Source organism: Lepus europaeus, chromosome 5 (assembly GCF_033115175.1).
Source record: "Lepus europaeus isolate LE1 chromosome 5, mLepTim1.pri, whole genome shotgun sequence".
NCBI classification, from domain to species: Eukaryota; Metazoa; Chordata; class Mammalia; order Lagomorpha; family Leporidae; genus Lepus; species Lepus europaeus.
The window spans coordinates 95,128,509-95,148,652 of NC_084831.1; positions in this window are offsets into that span (position 1 = coordinate 95,128,509).

Here is a 20,144-nt window from a genome sequence, read left to right on the forward strand (position 1 = left end):
TTGCTTTGATTGCCTATTCTTCTAGGGTCTTTCCCAACAAGTATTTGCCTATGCCAATGTCTTGCAGAGTTTCCCCAATGTTCTACTCTAGTAATTTGACGGTATCAGGTCATAGATTTAGATCTTTGGTCCGTTGTAAGTTGATTTTTGTATAAATTAGAAGACAGGGGTATTGTTTCACAATACTGCATGTAGAGAACCAATTTTCCCAGCACAATATGTTGAAGAGACTGTCCTTTCCTCTAGAGATTGATTTTATTTTTTTAATTTTCTTATTTTTTAAGTGAATCTGTTTATGTTTTTTTTATTTATTTAATGAATATAAATTTCCAAAGTACAGCTTATGGATTACAATGGCCCCCCCCCCCCCGTAACTTCCCTCCCCCTCCGCAACCCTCCCCTTTCCCATTCGCTCTCCCCTTCCATTCACATCAAGATTCATTTTCAATTCTCTTTATATACAGAAAATCAGTTTAGTATATATAAATATTTCAACAGTTTGCCCTCACATAGCAACACCTTGTTTAGCATAATATTTTGCATGTGACACACACTTGGTAATTTTTTATTGATTTCAAGTAGAAAAGTGCACAAAATATTTTGGCTTGGAGTCCTCCAAGATGGTGGAATAGGGAGGGAGCACACTGATAGTCTGGGAAAAGATAGTTTAATAAAAGTGGAGATACTGTAGTTTCAGAGAAGAGTTAGGGAAAAAACTGCAGAGGAAATTCTTCTGGAACTAGTGGGACACAGTGGACCTAGGTGGAGGGCATGGGCACCGATGGCTTGGGACCCCAGCCACTGAGTCTATGCACCAGTGCTGGAAAGGGAGGTGAGGCGAAACCTCAGTAGCCTGAGAACTGGCGGGAAAGCAGCAGGAAGAGCCCGCCCCCCCCCAAAAAAAAAGCAGCAGGAAGAGGCTAGAGAGAACGAGGCTTGAAGCCCCGTGGGGGAAAGTTCACTAGGCTAACTAGAGGAGAGGAAAAAAAAAGGGACCGGTATGGACACGATTCTCTCTCTCCACTAACCTTACACAGGCAAGCAAGACAAAGAGCAGACAGCATTTGTACATATGTAACAGCTGTGCCACCTCAGGGCTGCACCTGCCATCAGCCAAGCAGAAAAACCTGACTCTGGTGGGGAGAAATAATAGGTGGTTAAGATCTAGTGAATGTGTGGAGCTTATGAACTGAGACTGTGAAAAAAAAAAATGGAGGGTGTGTGAGAGAACTCATGGAGTGCCTGAGACATGAATACTCTGAGGGAGATGCCATAAACTCGGTAACCTTGGCAACCCGGTGGGAGATTGCAGGGGAATATGAGCTTACACTGAGGACTGCACAGATTCTTTGTGTGGTCCTTGGGACAGAGCAGAAGAATATTATACCCACAGGGGCCAGCGCTCAGATACTGCCTTCAAGGAGAATAGCTCAGCTGTATGGAATTACTTCCCTTCTGAATAAAAAAAAAATAGAGAAGATTTACCATGTCAAACCTAGGTGTGTCACCTTTGGCACACCCTTAACCCTGTAGAACTGAACAGAACTCTCTGGCCACAACCATCACAAGCCTCTAAAGATCCACCAAAAGCAGACAGTCCACTTAATTTAGAGTCATAGTACGAGAATAGCCACCACAGTGAGGAAAAAAAAGAAAAAACCAAAGAATATCTCCACAATGCCAAGCAACAAATGCAGAAACCGAGAAAACAAGAACAAGGAAGACATTAATGATGCCCCCAAATGAACATGACACTCCAATTCAAGATTATGAAGATGATGAGATAGAAGAAATGCAAGATATAGATTTCAAAAAATTTATGGTAAGAACATTTAGAATTTCTCAAAAACAATTTATTGAACTACAGAAATCCTTACTGGACAGGATAGAAAATCTCTCTTGTGAAAATGAAATCTTAAGGAGGAATCAAATTGAAAGGAAGAATCTAGTCGAACATGAAATTGTGATATTGAAGAGAAATCAAAATGAAATGAAGAATTCAATAGATCAAATGACAAATGCATTTGAGAGCCTTAAAAAGAGAATCAATGAAGCAGAAGAGACAATATCGGACTTAGAGGACAGAGCACAGGAAAGTATATAGTCAAACCAAAGAAAAGAAGAGGAACTTAGAAATCTAAAAAATATTGTTGGGAATCTACTGGATACTATTAAAAAAAACCCCAAAATTCGGTTTCTAGGAGTTCCTGAAGGCATGGAGAGAGAGAAAGGATTAGAAGGCTTTTTAAGTGAGATACTAGCAGAAAACTTCCCAGGTTTGGAGAAGAACAGAGACATGAAAGTACAGGAAGCTCATAGAAACCCCAATAAACATGACCAAAAGAGATCCTCACCATGACACGTTGTAATCAAACTCACCACAGTGAAACGTAAAGAAAAGTTTCTAAAATGTGCAAGAAACGTCAGATTACTCTCAGAGGATCTCCAGTTAGACTCACAGCAGACTTCTCATCAGAAACCCTACAGGCTAGGAGGGAATGGTGAGATATAACCCAGGTACTAAGAGAAAAAAACTGCCAGCCCAGAATATTGTACCCTGTAAAGCTCTCATTTGTGAATGAAGGTGAAATAAAGACTTTTCATAGCAAACAGAAATTCAAAGATTTGTCGCCACTCGTCCAGCCCTGCAAAAGATGATTAAAGATGTGTTACAAACAGAAACACAGAAACATGGCCATCAGTATGAAAGAAGGAAGAGAACCTCCCAGTAACAGATCACAAACAGTAGAGTTAAAAACGTGCCAGGGGGCTGACGCCGTGGCTCAACAGGCTAATCCTTCGCCTTGTGGTGCCGGCACACTGGGTTCTAGTTCCGGTCGGGGTGCCGGATTCTGTCCCAATTGCCCCTCTTCCAGGCCCGCTCTCTGCTGTGGTCCTGGAAGTGCAGTGGAGGATTGCCGAAGTGCTTGGGCCCTGCACCCCATGGGAGACCAGGAGAAGCACCTGGCTCCTGCCTTCAGATCAGCACGGTGTGGCAGCCGCAGCGCGCCGGCCATGGCAGCCATTGGAGGGTGAACCAACGGCAAAGGAAGACCTTTCTGTCTCTCATACTGTCCACTCTACCTGTGAGGGGAGGGGGGAGAAACGTGCCAGGGGATTCCAATTCAATCCCATCAAGGTAGCATGTACCAATGCCATCTCACTAGTCCAAGCTAGCAATTTCTGTTCACAGTTGATCATAATGATAGGAATAAGAGTCAAAGGGATCACATAAACAAGACTAGTGTCTGAAAATACTAACTGATAGAATAAAAAAAAAGGGAGAGGACGATCCAACATGGGAAGCGGGATACACAGCAGACTCATAGAATGGCAGATGTGCTAAACAGCACTCTGACCTCAGAATCATCCCTTAAGGCATTCAGATCCAGCTGAAAGCCCATGAGAGTATTTCAGGCATAGAAAGCCAAGACACTCTGGAAAAAAAACAAAGAAAAAAAAATGACCTAAATGAAAGATCTCTGCGAGTGAGATCCCAGTGGAAAGAACAGGTCATCAAAGAAGGTGGTACCTTTCTCTGAAGGGAGGAGAGAACTTCCACTTTGACTATGACCCTGTCGGAATAAGATCGAAGTCGGTGAACTCAAAAGGCTTCCGTAGCCTTGGCAACTCATGACAAGAACCTAGGGTGATTACTGACGCCATAAACAAGAGTGTCAATTTCTTAAGTCAACAACGGAAGTCACTGTGCACTTACTCCCCATGTAGGATCTCTGTCCTTAATGTGCTGTACATTGTGATTTAATGCTATAACTAGTACTGAAACAGTATTTTTCACTTTGTGTTTCTGGGTGGGTGCAAACGGTTGAAATCTCTACTTAATATATTTTAAATTGATCTTCTGTATAAAAGATAATTGAAAATGAATCTTGATGTGGATGCAATGGGAGAGGGAGCAGGAGAGGGGAGGGTTGTGGGTGGGAGGGAACTTATGGGGGGAAAAAGCCATTGTAATCCATAAGCTGTACTTGGAAATTTATATTCATTAAATAAAAGTTAAAAAAAGAAATATAAAGAAATCTCTTTGGGAAAATGGCAGGGCAATATTACTACTTATCAGTAGTCACATTGAATGTTAATGGCCTCAATTCTCCAGTTAAAAGACACAGACTGTCTGAATGGATTAAGGAACAAAACCCACCTATTTGCTGCTTACAAGAAACACATCTTTCCAACAAAGATGCATGCAAACTGAAAGTGAAAGGTTGTAAAAATATATTCCATGCCAATAGAAAACAAGAAAAAAAGAGCTGGCATAGCCATCTTAGTATCAAACATAATAAACTTTAACACAAAAACTGACAAAGAGGGTACTATATAATGATTAAGGGATCAATTCAACAGGAAGATATAACTATTATAAATGTATATGCACCTAGTCACAGGGCACCGGTTTATTTAAAAGATATGTTGAGGAACTTAAAGGGAGACTTAGACTCCAATACAATAGTATTTGGGGACTTCACTACTCCACTTTCAGAAATAGACAAATCAACCAGAGAGAAGATCAACAAGGAAACAGTAGATTTAATCGACACTATTGCCCAAATGCATCTAACAGATATCTACAGAACTTTTATTCCTACACTTAAAGAATTTACATTCTTGTCAGCTGTACATGGAACCTACTCTAGGATTGACCGCATACTAGGACATAAATCAAGTCTCAGCAAATTCAAAAGAATTAGAATCATACCATGCAGCTTATCGGACACAGTGGAATGAAGCTGGAAATTAGCAACTCAGAAATCCCTAGAGCATATGCACACACATGGAGATTGAACAACATGCTCCTGAATGAACACTGGGTCATAGAAGAAATCAAACGAGAAATCAAAAACTTTCTGGAAGTAAATAACAACACAACATATCAAAACTTATGGGATATAGCAAAAGCAGTGTTAAGAGGAAAGTTTATAGCAATAGTTACCTAATCAAGAAATAAATGAGCTTTCAATTAATCTCAAGGATCTAGAAAAACTGCAGCAAACCAGACCCAAATCTAGTAGGAGAAGAGAAATAATTAAAATCAGAGAAGAAATCAACAAGATTGAATCGAAAAAAAATTACCAAAGATCAGCCAAACGAACAGCTGGTTTTTTGAAAACATAAACAAAATTGACACCCCATTGTCCCAACCAACTAAAAAAAGAAAAGACCCAAATCAATAAAATCCGAGATGAAAAAGGAAATGTAACAACAGACACCACAGAAATAAAAAGAATCAGGCCCGCAACATGGCTCACTTGGCTAATCCTCTGCCTGCAGCACCAGCACCCCAGGTTCCAGTCCTGGTTGGAGTGCTGGATTCTGTCCTGGTTGCTCCTCTTCCAGTCCAGCTCTCTGTTGTGGCCTGGGAAGGCAGTGGAGGATGGCCCAAGTGCTTGTGCCCTGCACCGGCATGGGAGACTGGGAAGAAGCTCCTGGCTCCTGGCTTCGGATCGGCATAGTGCACCAACCATGGTGGTGATTTGGGGGGTGAACCAATGGAAAAGGAATACCTAACTCTCTGTCTCTCTCTCTTGCTGTCTGACTCTGCCTATCAAAAAAAAAAAAAAAAGAAAGAAACAAAGAAAAGAATCATCAGAAATTACTACAAAGAGTTGTATGCCAGTAAACAGGGGAATCTATCAAAAATGGATAGATCCCTGGACACATGCAACCTACCTAAATTGAACCATGAAGACATAGAAAACCTAAACAGACCCATAACTGACACAGAATTTGAAACAGTAATAAAGTCCCTTCCAACAAAGAAAAGCCCAGGTCCGGGTAGATTCACTGCAGAATTCTACCAGACATTTAAAGAACTAACTCGAATTCTTCTCAAACTATTCAGAACAATCGAAAGAGAAGGAATACTCCCAAATTCTTTCTATGAAGCCAGCATCACCTTAATCCCTTAGCCTGAAAAAGATGCAGCATTGAAAGAAAATTACAGACTAATAACCCTGATGAACATAGAAACAAAAATCCTCAATAAAATTCTGGCCAATAGAATACAACAACACATCAGAAAGATCATCTACCCAGACCAAGTGGGATTTATCCCTGGTATGCAGGGTTGGTTCAATGTTCGCAAATCAATCAATGTGATACACCACATTAACAGACTGCAGAAGAAAAACCATATGATTATCTCAATAGATGCAGAGAAAGCATTCAATAAAATACAACACCCTTTCATGATGAAAACTCTAAGCAAATTGGGTATAGAAGGAACATTCCTCAATTCAATCAAAGTAATTTATGGAAAACCCTCAGCCAGCATCCTATTGAATGGGAAAAGTTGGAAGCATTTCCACTGAGATCTGATACCAGACAGGGTTGCCCACTCTCACCACTGCTACTCAACATAGTTCTGGAAGTTTTAGCCAGAGCCATTAGGCAAGAAAAAGAAATTAAATGGATACAAATTGGGAAGGAAGAAGTCAAACTATCCCTCTTTGCAGATGATATGATTCTTTATTTAGGGGATCCAGGGAACTCTACTAAGAGACTATTGGAACTCATAGAAGACTTTGGCAAAGTAGCAGGATATAAAATCAATGCACAGAAATCAACAGTCTTTGTATATACAGGCAATGCCATGGCTGAGGAAGAACTTCTAAGATCAATCCCATTACAATAGCTACAAAAACAATCAAATACCTTGGCATAAACATAACCAAGGATGTTAAAGATCTCTACGATGAAAATTACAAAACCTTAAAGAAAGAAATAGAAGAGGATACCAAAAAATGGAGAAATCTTCCATGCTCATGGATTGGAAGAATCAACATCATCAAAATGTCCATTCTCCCAAAAACCATTTATAGATTCAATGCGATACCAATCAAGATACCAAAGACATTCTTCTCAGATCTAGAAAAAATCATGCTGAAATTCATATGGAGACACAGGAGACCCCAAATAGCTAAAGCAATCTTGTACAACAAAAACAAAGCCGGAGGCATCACAATACCAGATGTCAGGACATACTACAGGGCAGTGGTAATCAAAACAGCATGGTACTGGTACAGAAACAGATGGATGGACCAATGGAACACAATAGAAACACCAGAAATCAACCCAAACATCTACAGCCAACTTATATTTGATCAAGGATCCAAAGCCAATCCCTGGAGTAAGGACAGTCTATTCAATAAATGGTGCTGGGAAAACTGGATTTCCATGTGCAGAATCATGAAGCAAGACCCCTACCTTACACTTTACACAAAAATCCACTCAACATGGATTAAAGACCTAAATATACGACCCAACACCATCAAATTATCAATCAAAATATCAAAGACATTCTTTTCAGATCTAGAAAAAATGATGCTGAAATTCATATGGAGACACAGGGGACCTCGAATAGCTAAAGCAATCTTGTACAACAAAAACAAACCTGGAGGCATCACAATACCAGATTTCATGATATATTACAGGGCATTTGTAATCAAAACAGCATGGTACTGGTACAGAAACAGATGCATGGACCAATGGAACAGAATAGAAACACAAGAAGTCAATCCAAACATCTGCAGCCAACTGATATTTGATCAAGGATCCAAAACCATTCCTATAGCAAGGACAGTCTATTCAATAAATGGTGCTGAGAAAGCTGGATTTCCATGTGCAGAAGCATGAAGCAAGACCCCTACTCAAACAGTATTTTATACTTTGTGTTTCTGTGTGGTTACAAACTGTTGAAATCTTTACTTAATATATACTAAATTGATCTTCTGTATATAAAGATAATTGAAAATGAATCTTGATTTGAATGCAATGGGAGAGGGAGCAGGAGATGGGAGGGCTGCTGGTGGGAGGGAAGTTATGGGGGGAAAAAGCCATTGTAATCCAAAAGCTGTACTTTGGAAGTTTATATTTATTAATATATATTTATTAAATAAATGTTAAAAAATAAAAAAAAATTGTTTGGCTTGATGAAAACATTGTATTGAAAACTTTCCCCCACATGCTACAGCGATTAAATGTGGATAAGCTGATAGATGATAGCTAAGAACTTGAGACTGAGGGTGACCCTTTAGTGCAAGGGCATGTTGATGCTGCTGAAGTAAGGAAGAGCACTTGACACTGCCAGTGCACGGTGCAGACACATTGTATGGTACTCCGTCAGAGGCCAGACCTAGTCTCTGTGATGGCAGTTGTTGGACACTTTCAGCTGTTACTAAGAAGCCCTTCCTACACTATCCCTCTAGCTTCCCACTCATGAAGGAAAGGCAGGGATTGAGGGTTGTGTCTACATGGGACAGACTGTCTTAACCTCTGGGTCAAGGCCTGCATACCTGCCACTTGTCTTTTGCTTTAAAAATTTATTTCTTTTATTTTAAAAAGTAGAGTTACAGAGAGGGATAGAGAGTGATCTTCCATCTGCTGATTCGCTCCCCAAATGACTGCAATGGCAGGGCTGGCCTGGTGGAAGTCAGCAGCCTGCAAATCCATCCAGATCTCCCACGCTGATGGCCTGGTCCCAAGCACTTTGGCCATGCTCCGCTATCTTCCCAAGCATATTATCAGGGAGCTGGATCAGTAGCAGTGCAGCAGGACTTGAACCAATGCTCATATGGGATGCCGGCATCATAGACAGCATTTTAGCCCACAGTGCCAAAACACCAGCCCCTTATTTTCTGCTTTTTTTTTTTTAAAGAGATTCATTTTTTTATTTTTTTGAAAGGCCGATTTACAGAGAGGCAGAGGCAGAGAGACAGAGAGACAGAGAGACAGAGAGAGAGAGAGTCTTCTATCTACTAGTTCATTCCCCAAATGGCTGCAATGGCCAGAGCTGCGCCGATCTGAAGCCAGGAGCCAGGAGCTTCTTCCTAGTTTCTCATGTGGGTGCTGGGGCCCAAGCACTTGGGCCATCTTCTACTGCTTCCCCAGGCCATAGCAGAGAGATGGATCGGAAATGGAGCAGCTGGGATTTGCACTGGCGCCCACATGGAATGCCAGCACTGCAGACAGCAGTTTTTACCTGCTATGCCACAGCTCTGGCCCCATTTTTTGCTTTTTTTTTTTTTTTGACAGGCAGAGTGGACAGTGAGAGAGAGAGACAGAGAGAAAGGTCTTCCTTTTTGCCGTTGGTTCACCCTCCAATGGCCGTCGCGGTTGGCGCGCTGCGGCCGGCGCACCGCGCTGATCCGAAGCCAGGAGCCAGGTGCTTCTCCTGGTCTCCCATGGGGTGCAGGGCCCAAGCACTTGGGCCATCCTCCACTGCACTCCCGGGCCACAGCAGAGAGCTGGCCTGGAAGAGGGGCAACCGGGACAGAATCCGGTGCCCCGACCGGGACTAGAACCCGGTGTGCTGGCGCCGCAAGGCGGAGGATTAGCCTAGTGAGCCATGGCACCGGCCACCATTTTTTGCTTTTAAGATGAGTATTGCAAGTAATAAAAGGCACCACTTAACCAAATATTTTAACGTGGTAGGTCTACAGAAATATTTATTAAATTAAATTAAATATAAATTAAGTTAAATATAATCTCAATTGACACTAAAACTCTGTGTATCTTCATTAGCCTATAAAGTAACTATAGGTCATCCATGCCAATACCAATATTAAAAAAGAAATATTTTGTAAAATTTTTGTTTTAGTTCATAAACCAAATAACCTTTCTCCTGAAAACTAAAGAAACTTCTCAGAGATTAAATAGCCTTAGAGAGGCCCAAATATGTTGTTTATGTATTTCTAGGTAAGAAGTTAAGAAGTAAAAATCTAGTATTTTAATTAGTAAATACTGAGATTATATTAACATTCATTTTTATATAATAGTGCCATAATTATTAATATATTGATATTAATATATTAATTTATCCAGTTTAAAATTAAAGTATTTTAGATGTGATTTTTAGTCTAAATAGTAGTTCTCTGACTTCATTAGAGGCAAACTAATGTTTACCTTGATATACAACCAAGTTAAGGTCTATTTAATTGTCGTGCTGGAATTATCCTATGCACCTCTATGTCCTGAGTGTACTGTTTATGAAGTATAGTGGTCTGCATCAGACAAACTTAAAAACTTTAATTGTGGCCAACTAACAGCATGTAGCAGTTTGAATCTTTCCTGACACCAGAAAGAACACAAATTACAACCCATTTTTTAAGTAGTATTATTTAATAGGAAGTATGTTTGCATTTCTTTCAATAAAAAAAAACTTTTCCACAGATTGTATTGTGTCTCTTAAACGTATTACCATTATTTCTATCATAATACCTACTTTGTCATTTGTGACATGGAACTAATTTCCATAATGTGGCAGCTAAACAGTCATGATTGCACCTGTTGCAGGGCTGATGCTTTACAGTGGTTTCAGCTTTGGGGAAGACTCAAATAATTTGGTATTTGGGAACCCCCAGCTGAAGGGAAAATGTTTTTTTGGAACATTTCAATAATTGTTTCTACAAAGATATTATAATCATGCCTTCACTTCCTCAACTCACTTTCACTTTTCAACCCACTACAGTCTTACCCCTCCTGCTGTAAACTATAGATCTTGCCTGGTCATAACTAACTACAAAGTACAAATTCCATGAACAGATTTATATTTTGTCTTATGTGACCCCTTAATAACACTGGCACAGTTGTTCATCTCAATGGTCTTGGCTTTTTGCCTCTGTGAAAACCTCTCTTCAAATTCTCTACTTCTCTTTTTGTCAGCACTTACTTTTTTGTTTATTGAATGTTGAGTTCTGTTTTCACTGTTAGATTGTAATATTCAGTTATCTCATCAAACGCAAATCTAGATGCTGTAGTAAAGGTATTTTTTATAGGTGATTAATGCAATTGGATTAAGATGGCAGAGTAGGGTGGGAGCTTTGCTGCTTGAGTCCAGGAGAAGATAGTTTTTAAAAAGTGGAAAAAATGCAGTCTCAGGAAAAGTTAGGGAGAAAACAGCAGAGGAAACTCTGCGTAAACTGGAGGAACACAGTGAACCCATGTGGAGGGTGAAAACGTGCACAACTTAGGACCCCAGCAGCCAAGAACCTCTGCATCAGTCTTGGAGAGCAAGGTGATAACCAGACTGCAGTAGCCCAAGCCACTGGCAAAAAAGCTGCAGCAAGAGCCTTCAAGGAATCTGGCTTGGAACCCTGTGGGAGATACTGTACCTGCTGAACTAATCGAGAAAAAAAAGCACATTTTCTTTCTCCCTGATAATCCTGCAAGGGCACCCTGTAACAGGGTGATAGGGAGCAGGCGCCACTTTGGATATACATAACAGCTGCACCAGCTCATGTCCACGCCCAACAGCAAGCCAAGCAGAGACTCCTGAGTCTGGTGGGGAAAAGACTGGGAGCTGGGTGCTGGTGACTATGGGAGGCTTGTGTGCCTTGACTGTGAAAACACTGAGGCTGCCTGGGAGGACCAAAGTGTGGCTGGGACATTGGGCAATCACTGTGGGAGGCTCCACACAATCAGGGCTCCCTGGTTACCCAGTGAGAAACATTGCTGGGGAATCTGAGCTTATATAGAGGACTGCACAGATCCTTTGTATGGTCCTTTTGGTGGAGCGGATGAATAATATACTCACTGGGGCCAGCACCTGGGACTGGTCACCTTCAATGAGAGGAGCTCAGCTGAGTCTATGACAACAGACAAGAAAAAACCTCCCCTCTGATTAAAAAAAAAAAGAAGGAAATTTACCATGCCCAAACTGGATGTCACCTCAGACACGCCCCTCACCCTGGAGCACTTAACAGAGCTCCCTGGCCACACCCACCACATGCCTCTAATTATTTCCCTAAAGCAGACACTCCACTAGCCCAATCAGACATTGTCTGAAAATAAAAACCACCACAATGAAAAAATCAAAGAAACCAATGAGTATCCCCACAAATGCCAAATAACAAACACACTAATCCAAGAAACAAGAACAAGGAAGACAACCTAACACCCCCAAAAGAAAAAGAACCTCAATACTAGATTGTGAAGATGATGAGATTGAAGAAATGCCAGAAATAGAATTCAAAAAATTGATCATAGTATTACTTAGAAGCAATCAAAAGCAAATGCACAAACTAATGAAATCCATACATGAAAGAAAATTTCTTCCACAAAATTGAGATCTTAAAGAGAAATTAGAATGAAATCTTGGAATTGAAGAATTCAATAGAAGAAATAAAAAATACAGTGGAGAGCCTTAACAACAGAATCAGTGAAGCAGAAGAATATCCGACTTAGAAGACAAGCCTAGGAAATTATAGAGTCAGACCAAACAAAAAAAGAGGAAATTAGAAAATTAAAAAACACTGTTGAGAATCTACAGGATACTATCAAATGACCCAACATAGGGGTTCTAGGAGTTCTGAAGGCATAGAAAGAGAGAAAGGATTAGAAGGCCATTTTAGTGGAATAATAACAGAAAATTTCCCTAATTTGGAGCATCCAAGTACAGGAAGCACATAGAACTCCAAATAGACATGATGAGAAAAGATCTTCACCACAACAGATTATAATCAAACTCTCTACAGTAAAGTATAAAGAAAAGATTCTAAAATATACAGGAGAGAAACACAAGATTAGCTTCAAAGGATCTCCAATTACACACTCAGTGAACTTCTCATCAGAAACCCTACAGGGTAGGAGAAAATGGTGGATATATATTCCAAGTCTTAAGAGAAAAAAACTGTCAACCCATAATACTATACCCTGAAAAGCTCTCATTTTTGAATGAAGGTGAAATAAAGGCCTTTCTTTTTTTATTTTATTTTATTTTTTATTTTTTGAAATAAAGACCTTTCATTACAAACAGAAGTTGAAAGAATTTGTCACCACTTGTTCAGACCTGCAGAAGATGCTTAAGGATGTGCTACACACAGATACACAGAAACATGGTCATCACTAAGAAGGTAAAGGAAGGAAAGCTCCAAGTAAAACTAAAAAGGGAGTCCAAACTAAAAAATAGGAATATTTATGGAAAAATGTCAGGGCAAAGTCATTGCTTATCAGTAGTCACCTTGAATGTAATGGCCTTAACCCTCCGGTTAAAAGACACAGCCTGGCTGAATGGATTAAAAAAACAAAACCCATCTATTTGCTGCGTACAAGAAACACATCTCACCAGCAAAGATACATGCAGATTGAAAATGAAAGGATAGAAAAAGATATTCTATGCTAACAGAAACTAAAAAAGAGCTGGTGTGGCCATCCTAAGATTAAATAGACTTTAACACAAAAATTGTTAAAAGAGACAAAGAAGGGCACTATGTAATGAATGAAGGAAGAGGTGACTATTATAAATGTATATGCAGCTAATTACAAGGTACCCGGATATTTAAAAGAAATGTTAAAGGACCTAAAGGGAGAAATAGACTCAAATACAATAGTATTAGTGGATTTCAATACCCCACTTTCAGCAATGGGCAGATAAACCAGATAGAAAATCAGCAAGGAAACAGCAGAGTTAATCAACACTATAGACCAAATGAACCCAACAGATATCAACAAAACTTTTCATCCTACTGTTGCAGAATACATTTTCTCTTCCCTGAGCATTGAACCTTCTCTAGGACTAACCACTAGGCCATAAAGCAAGTCTCAGGAAATTAAAAAAAAATCGAAATCATAGTATGCATCTTCTCGGACCACAATGCAGTGAAGCTGTAAACCAGCAACTCAAGAATCTATTGAACATATGCAAACATATGAAGACTTAACATGCTCATGAATGAACAGTGGGTCATAGGAGAAATCAAAAGAAAAATCAAAAAATTTCTAAAAACAAATGAAGATGACAATACAACATATCAAAACTTATGGGATATAGCAAAAGCAGTGTTAAGAGGAAAGTTTTTAGTAGTTCGTGCCTACATCAAGAAATTGGAAAGGCACCAAATAAATGAGCTATAAATGTATATCAAGGATCTAGAAAAACAACAGCAAGCCAAACCCAAAACTAGTAGGAGAAAAGAAATAATTAAATTTTGAAAAGAAACCAACAAAATTGAAACAAAAAATAGAAAAGATCAGCAAAACGCAAGCTGATTTTTTGAAAAAATATACAAAATTGACACACTATTGGCCCAACTAATGAAAAAAAGGAGAAAGAAGACTCCAATCAATAAAATTAGAGATGAAAAAGGAAATGTAACAGCAGACACCGCAGAAATAAAAAGTCATCAGAAGTTACTATAAAGAGCTGTATTCCAACAAACTGAAAACCTAGAAGAAATGGATAGATTCCTGGACACATACAACCTAATCAAATTGAACCATGAAGAAACAGAAAACCTAAACAGACCCATTACCAGGTCACAGATTGAATCAGTAATGACCCTCCCAACAGGTCTGGGTGGCTTCACTGTGGAATTCTACCAGACATTTAAAGAAAAAATAACCCCACATCTCAAGTTATTCAAAACAATTGAAAGCAAGGGAATCTACCCAAATTCTTTCTATGAAGCCAGCATCACCTGAATTCCTAAACCTGAAAAAGAAACAACAGAGAAAGAGAACTACAGACCAATTTCCCTGATGAAAACAGATGTAAAAATCCTCAACAAAGTTCTGGCCAATAGAATCCAGTAATACATCAGAAAGATCATTCATCCAGACCAATTATGCAAAGATGGTTCAACATTTGCAAATCAATCAATGTGATACATCATATTAACAAACTGAAGAACAAAAACCATATGATTATCTCAATAGATGCAGAGAGCATTTGATAAAATACAACACCCTTTCATGATGAAAACTCTAAGCAAACTGGGTAGAGAAGGAATATTCCTCAGCACACTCAAGCAATTTATGACAAATCCATGACAAGCATCCTATTGAATGGGGAAAAGTTGGAAGCATTCCCACTGAGGTCTGGAACCAGATAGGGATGGCCACTCTTGCCATTGTTATTCAGTGTAGTCCTGGAAGATTTACTCAGAGTCATTAGGCAAGAAAAAAAAATCAAAGGGATTCAAATTGTGAGGAGGAAGTGAAACTATTCCTATTTGCAGATAGCATGATTCTATATATATATGGGATCCAAAAGACCACCAAGAGACTATTGGTACTCATGGAAGAGTTTGCTAAAGTAACAGGATATAAAATAATACACACAAAAAAATAGCCTTTGTAAACACAGACAGTGCCAAGGCTGAGAATGAACTTCTAAGATCAAGCCCTTCACAATAGCTACAAAACAATCAAATACCTTGGAAGAACCTTAACCAAGGATGTCAAAGATCTCTACGATGAGAATTACAAAACATTAAAGAAAGAAATAGAAGATGATACAAAAACTTGGAAAAATCTCCATGTTCATGGAAGAATGAACATCATCAAAATGTCCATACTTTCGAAAGCAGTTTACAAATTCAATGCAATACCAATCCAGATACCAAACACATTCTTCTCAGATATAGAAAAAATGATGCTGACTGTACAGTGATCTGCCCTCAAGGAGACCCAACAGGCCAGTCTACTGCAGTGACTTTCAATGTGGTAAGCCTGGGCTTCAGCAGAAGTCAACTTGTGAAGAGCCCTCACAGCTCTGCCAAGAGTTGGATCACTGGAAATGGACCTGCCCTGGAGTCGAAGGATGCCCAGGTCAGAGCCACAGATCTTATTGGCTCTAAGCTGAAAAACCCTTCACTCAGCCCAACTTCCAAAGTGACCACTGCAGCTGATGGGACGGCCAAGTAGGGTCAGCAACATTGCAGGCAGAACTGTAAATTTCTTGTTAGAGATGCCACCTGCCTTTACCTGGCCAGCTCTTCTCCCAGGCCAGCCAAGTAATGAAAGTCAACAGAGTGCCTTCCCCTAGGAGGTTCACACCTCCCTTAGGATGTACCCCATGCGAAGAGATAGATAGGTCTGGGCCTCTTAACTTACAAGGCCTAAAGCCCACCAGATTATTATCAAGCCCCTTCTGTCAGGTTCTATTTGCCTCTCAATCAGAAAACTTAATTGTAGCTTAGACAGCACCTTTCTTAGCTCCTCTAATAATGACTCTGTCCTTTGTTCTAGACCCTGTCTAGCACACTTGGGCCTCATTCCTTTATAATCATAACCTCTACTCTACCACCAATGGCTCTACTCCCAACCTGTGTGTACTGATGGTCCTCTTCCCCACTTAATGCTGTATAATTGTTCAGACCTGGTTAATGCCACTCTTAGGATCATTGGTTACTATCCTCACCCTGTCTTTTATGACCTTGTCTAAATATGATCAGAGTCAGCGAACTTGGAAGGCTTCCATAGCCTTGGCAACTCATGACGAGGCCTAGGGTGGTTACTGGCGCCATAAAGTAGAGTGTCAATTTGTTGGGTCAACAACAGGAGTCACTGTGCACTTGCTCCTCATGTGGGATCTCTGTTCTTAATGTGCTGTCCATTGTGATTTAATGCTATAACTAGTACTCAAACAGTATGTTTCACTTTGTGTTTCTATGTGGGTGCAAACTGTTGAAATCTTTACTTAATATATACTAAACTTATCTGTATATAAAGAGAATTGAAAATGAATCTTGATGTGAATAGAAGGGGAGAGGGAGTGGGATAGGGGAGGGTTGTGGGTGGGAGGGAAGTTATGGGAGGGGGAAGCCATTGTAATCCATAAGCTGTACATTGGAAATTTATATTCATTAAATAAAAGTTTAAAAAAAAAGAAAAAATGATGCTGAAATTCATATGGAAATACAGGAGACCTTGAATAGCTAAAGCAGTCTTACACAACAAAAGCAAAGCCAGAGCCATCACAGTACTTTCAAGACATACTAGACAGTTATAATCAAAATAGCCTTGTACTGATACAAAAACAGATGGATAGAATAGAAACACCAGAAATCAATCCAAGCATCTACAACCAACTTATATTTGACCAACAAGCTAAAACCAGTCCCTAGATCAAGGACAGTCTTCAACAAATGGTTCTGGGAAAACTGGATTTCCACATGCAGGAGTATGAAGCAGGTGTTGTACCTTACACCTTACATGAAAATTCATTCAAAATGGATTAAAATCTAAACGTAGGACCTGATGCCATCAAATTACTGGAGAACATTGGGGAAACCCTTTAAGACATTGGCACAGGCAAAGAGTTCTTAGACAAGACTCCAGTAGCACAGGCAATCAAAGCCAAAATCAACAAATGGGATTACATCAACTTGAGCAGCTTATATACTGCGAAAGAAACAGTCAGGAAAGTGAAGAGGCAACCGATAGAATGGGAGAAATTATTTGCAAACAATGCAACGGATAAATGATCAATAACCAGAATATATGAAGAGATCAAGAAATTTTATAACAACAAAACAACCCATTTAAGAAATGGGCAAATGACTTAAGCAGACATTTTTCAAAAGAGGAAATACAAATGGCCAACAGACACATGAAAAAATGCTCAGGATCACTAGATGTCAGGGAAATGGAAATCAAAACCACAATGAGGCTTCACCTCACCCCAGTTAGAATGGCTTTCGTACAAAAATCAACAAACAACAAATGCTGGCGAGGATGTGGGGGGAAAGATACCCTAATCCACAGTTGGTGGGAATGTAAAATGGTAAAACCACTATGAATGACAGTTTGGAGATACTTCAGAAATCTAAAATATACCTGTCATATGACCTTGCTATCCCACTCCTGGGAATTTACCCAAGGGAAATGGAATCAGAAAATAAAAGAGTTATCTATACTCCCATGTTTATTTCAGCTCAGTTCACAATAGCTAAGACATGCAATCCACCTAAATGCCCATCAACCAAAGACTTGATAAAGAAATTATGGGATATGTACTCTGTAGAATACTACACAGCAGTAACAAAAAAATGAAATCAGGTCATTTGCAACAAAATGGATGAATCTGGAAAGCATCATACTTAGTGAAATAAGCCAGTCCCAAAGGGACAAATACCATATGTTCTCCCTGATCTGTTATAACTAATAGATTATATAAAAGGAAATCTGTAGTAGTGAAATTGACACTTTGAGAGCAGTGACTTGAACAGCCCTTGTCTTGACTGTTGAGGAACAGTTTTGTTGTTGTTCTAATGGGGAATGGGACTGGGTGTTGGAGAGGGAGTGGTGATGGGATCACTATATTCCTAAAGTTGTGCTTACAAAATTTGTACTCATTAAATAAATGGTTTCTTTGGGGGGAGGGGAAGAAGTGATAACAGCTACAGCAGTTGACTTGAAAGAAGGTCATGTGCTGTACCTCACACCAATCAGCTGGAAGTCCTGAAGAACAAAAACTGAAGTTTCCTAGAGAAGGAAAAATGTCTCAAGACTCCAGCATCAGTTCCTACCTGAGTTTCTGACTTTCTGGCCTGCAAACTGACTCACTGTAAAAATTTCAGACTTGCCATTCCTACATGTATCAGAATGCTAGTCCCTGCAATCACATGAACCAATTCTTTGAGATAAACAAAGCATATACTTACACATACAAATACACATATACATCATGGCAGGTCTATTTCTCCAAAGAGCTCTGATGACAAACCTTTTTCATTTAAAAAAATGTTTTATTTATTTGACAGTTAAAAAGAGTTCCTATCAACTAGTTCTCCTCAAGTGCCTATGATGGCCAGTGTGGGGCTGGGCCCAAACTGGGAACTGGGAATTCAACCCAGGTCTCTGACATGGGTGGCAAGAACCCAGTCACCACCTTTGCCTTCCACGTTCTGCATTAACAGGAAGCTGGAGTCAAGAACCAGTCAGACATCAAACCCAAGTACTCCAATATGGGACGCAGGCATCTTAACCACTTAACCCTACACTAAGTAGAGAGTTCACTGATCACTATGAAAAAAAGAAAAAAATTTGTTCCTCTATAAGAAAATGGATGCAACTAGAAACCATTATGCTTAATGAAATGTCAGTCACAAAAAGACAAATACCATATATTCTCTTGATCTGTGGTAACTAGTAGAGTACCTAAAATGCAGTCTATAGCAGTGAAACTGACACTTTAAGATGCATTGATTTTGAACAGCCTTCCACTTTTCAACTATATCTATAGTTTGACTCCAGAATATCTATCACACTATTTTATCTGAACTCTTAATTGCATTTCTAATTACTAGATAGTTGTGTATACTAAAAAAGAGGAGGACTTCCTCACTCTTCCTCACTCTGGCTTTCTGTCTTGTCATGTGACCACTCTTATGCATTCCCACCAGATGTCATCAGTGTGATGTCATGTAACTGGGTGGTTGGTGGCCCCTGGCAGAACTGGCACTATGTGGTTTGTACTTCAACCTCCAAAACTGTAAACTAAGTAAACCTCTTTTTAGAAAGTACCCAGCTGGGGCTGGTGCCGTGGCTCACTTGGTTAATCCTCTACCTACAGCGCCGGCATCCCATATGGGTGCCAGGTTCTAGTCCCAGTTGTTCCTCTTCCAGTCCAGTTCTCTGCTGTGGCCCCAGGAAGGCAGTGCAGGATGGCCTAAGTGCTTAAACCCCTGTACCTGCATGGGAGACCAGGAGGAAGCACCTGGCTCCTGGCTTCGGATCAGTGCAGCGTGCCGGCCGTAGCAGCGATTTGGGGGGTGAACCAAAGGAAGGAAGACCTTTCTCTCTGTCTCTCTCACTGTCTAACTCTGCCTGTCAAATAAAAAAAAGTACCCAGCATGAGGTAATTTGTTATAGCAAGAGAACTGAGTAATAAAATACATAGGTAGTTGTACAGCTCTTACCAGAAAGATACCTATAAGATACCTATAAAAAGGAAAAATGAAGCAATTTATAATTTACTTTTATTGAAAACAGTTTGCTGCTCAAAACATAGCATTGTAAATTTAGAGTTAAAAGTTATCTACATCAAAGCAGGGGTTAATGGTGGGCATTGTGGTACAGCAGGTTAAGCTGCTGCTTAGAACACCCATAACCCATAACAGAGTACCAGTTGAAGTCCTGGCTACACTGCTTCCAAACCAGCCCCCTACTAATGCATATGGGAAGCATGAAAAGCACTTGAACCCCTACCAACAATGTGGGTGACCCAGATGGAGTTTCAGGCTCCTGGCTTCAGACTGTCCCAATCCTGGCTTTGGGGCTATTGTGGCCCTTTGGGGAGTGAACTAACTCCCTCCCTCCCTCTCTCTTCCCCCTTCTTCCTCCTTCCTCTCTCTCTTCTTCTCCTTCTCTCTCTCTCTCTTTCCCTGCCTTTTAAATAAATGAAT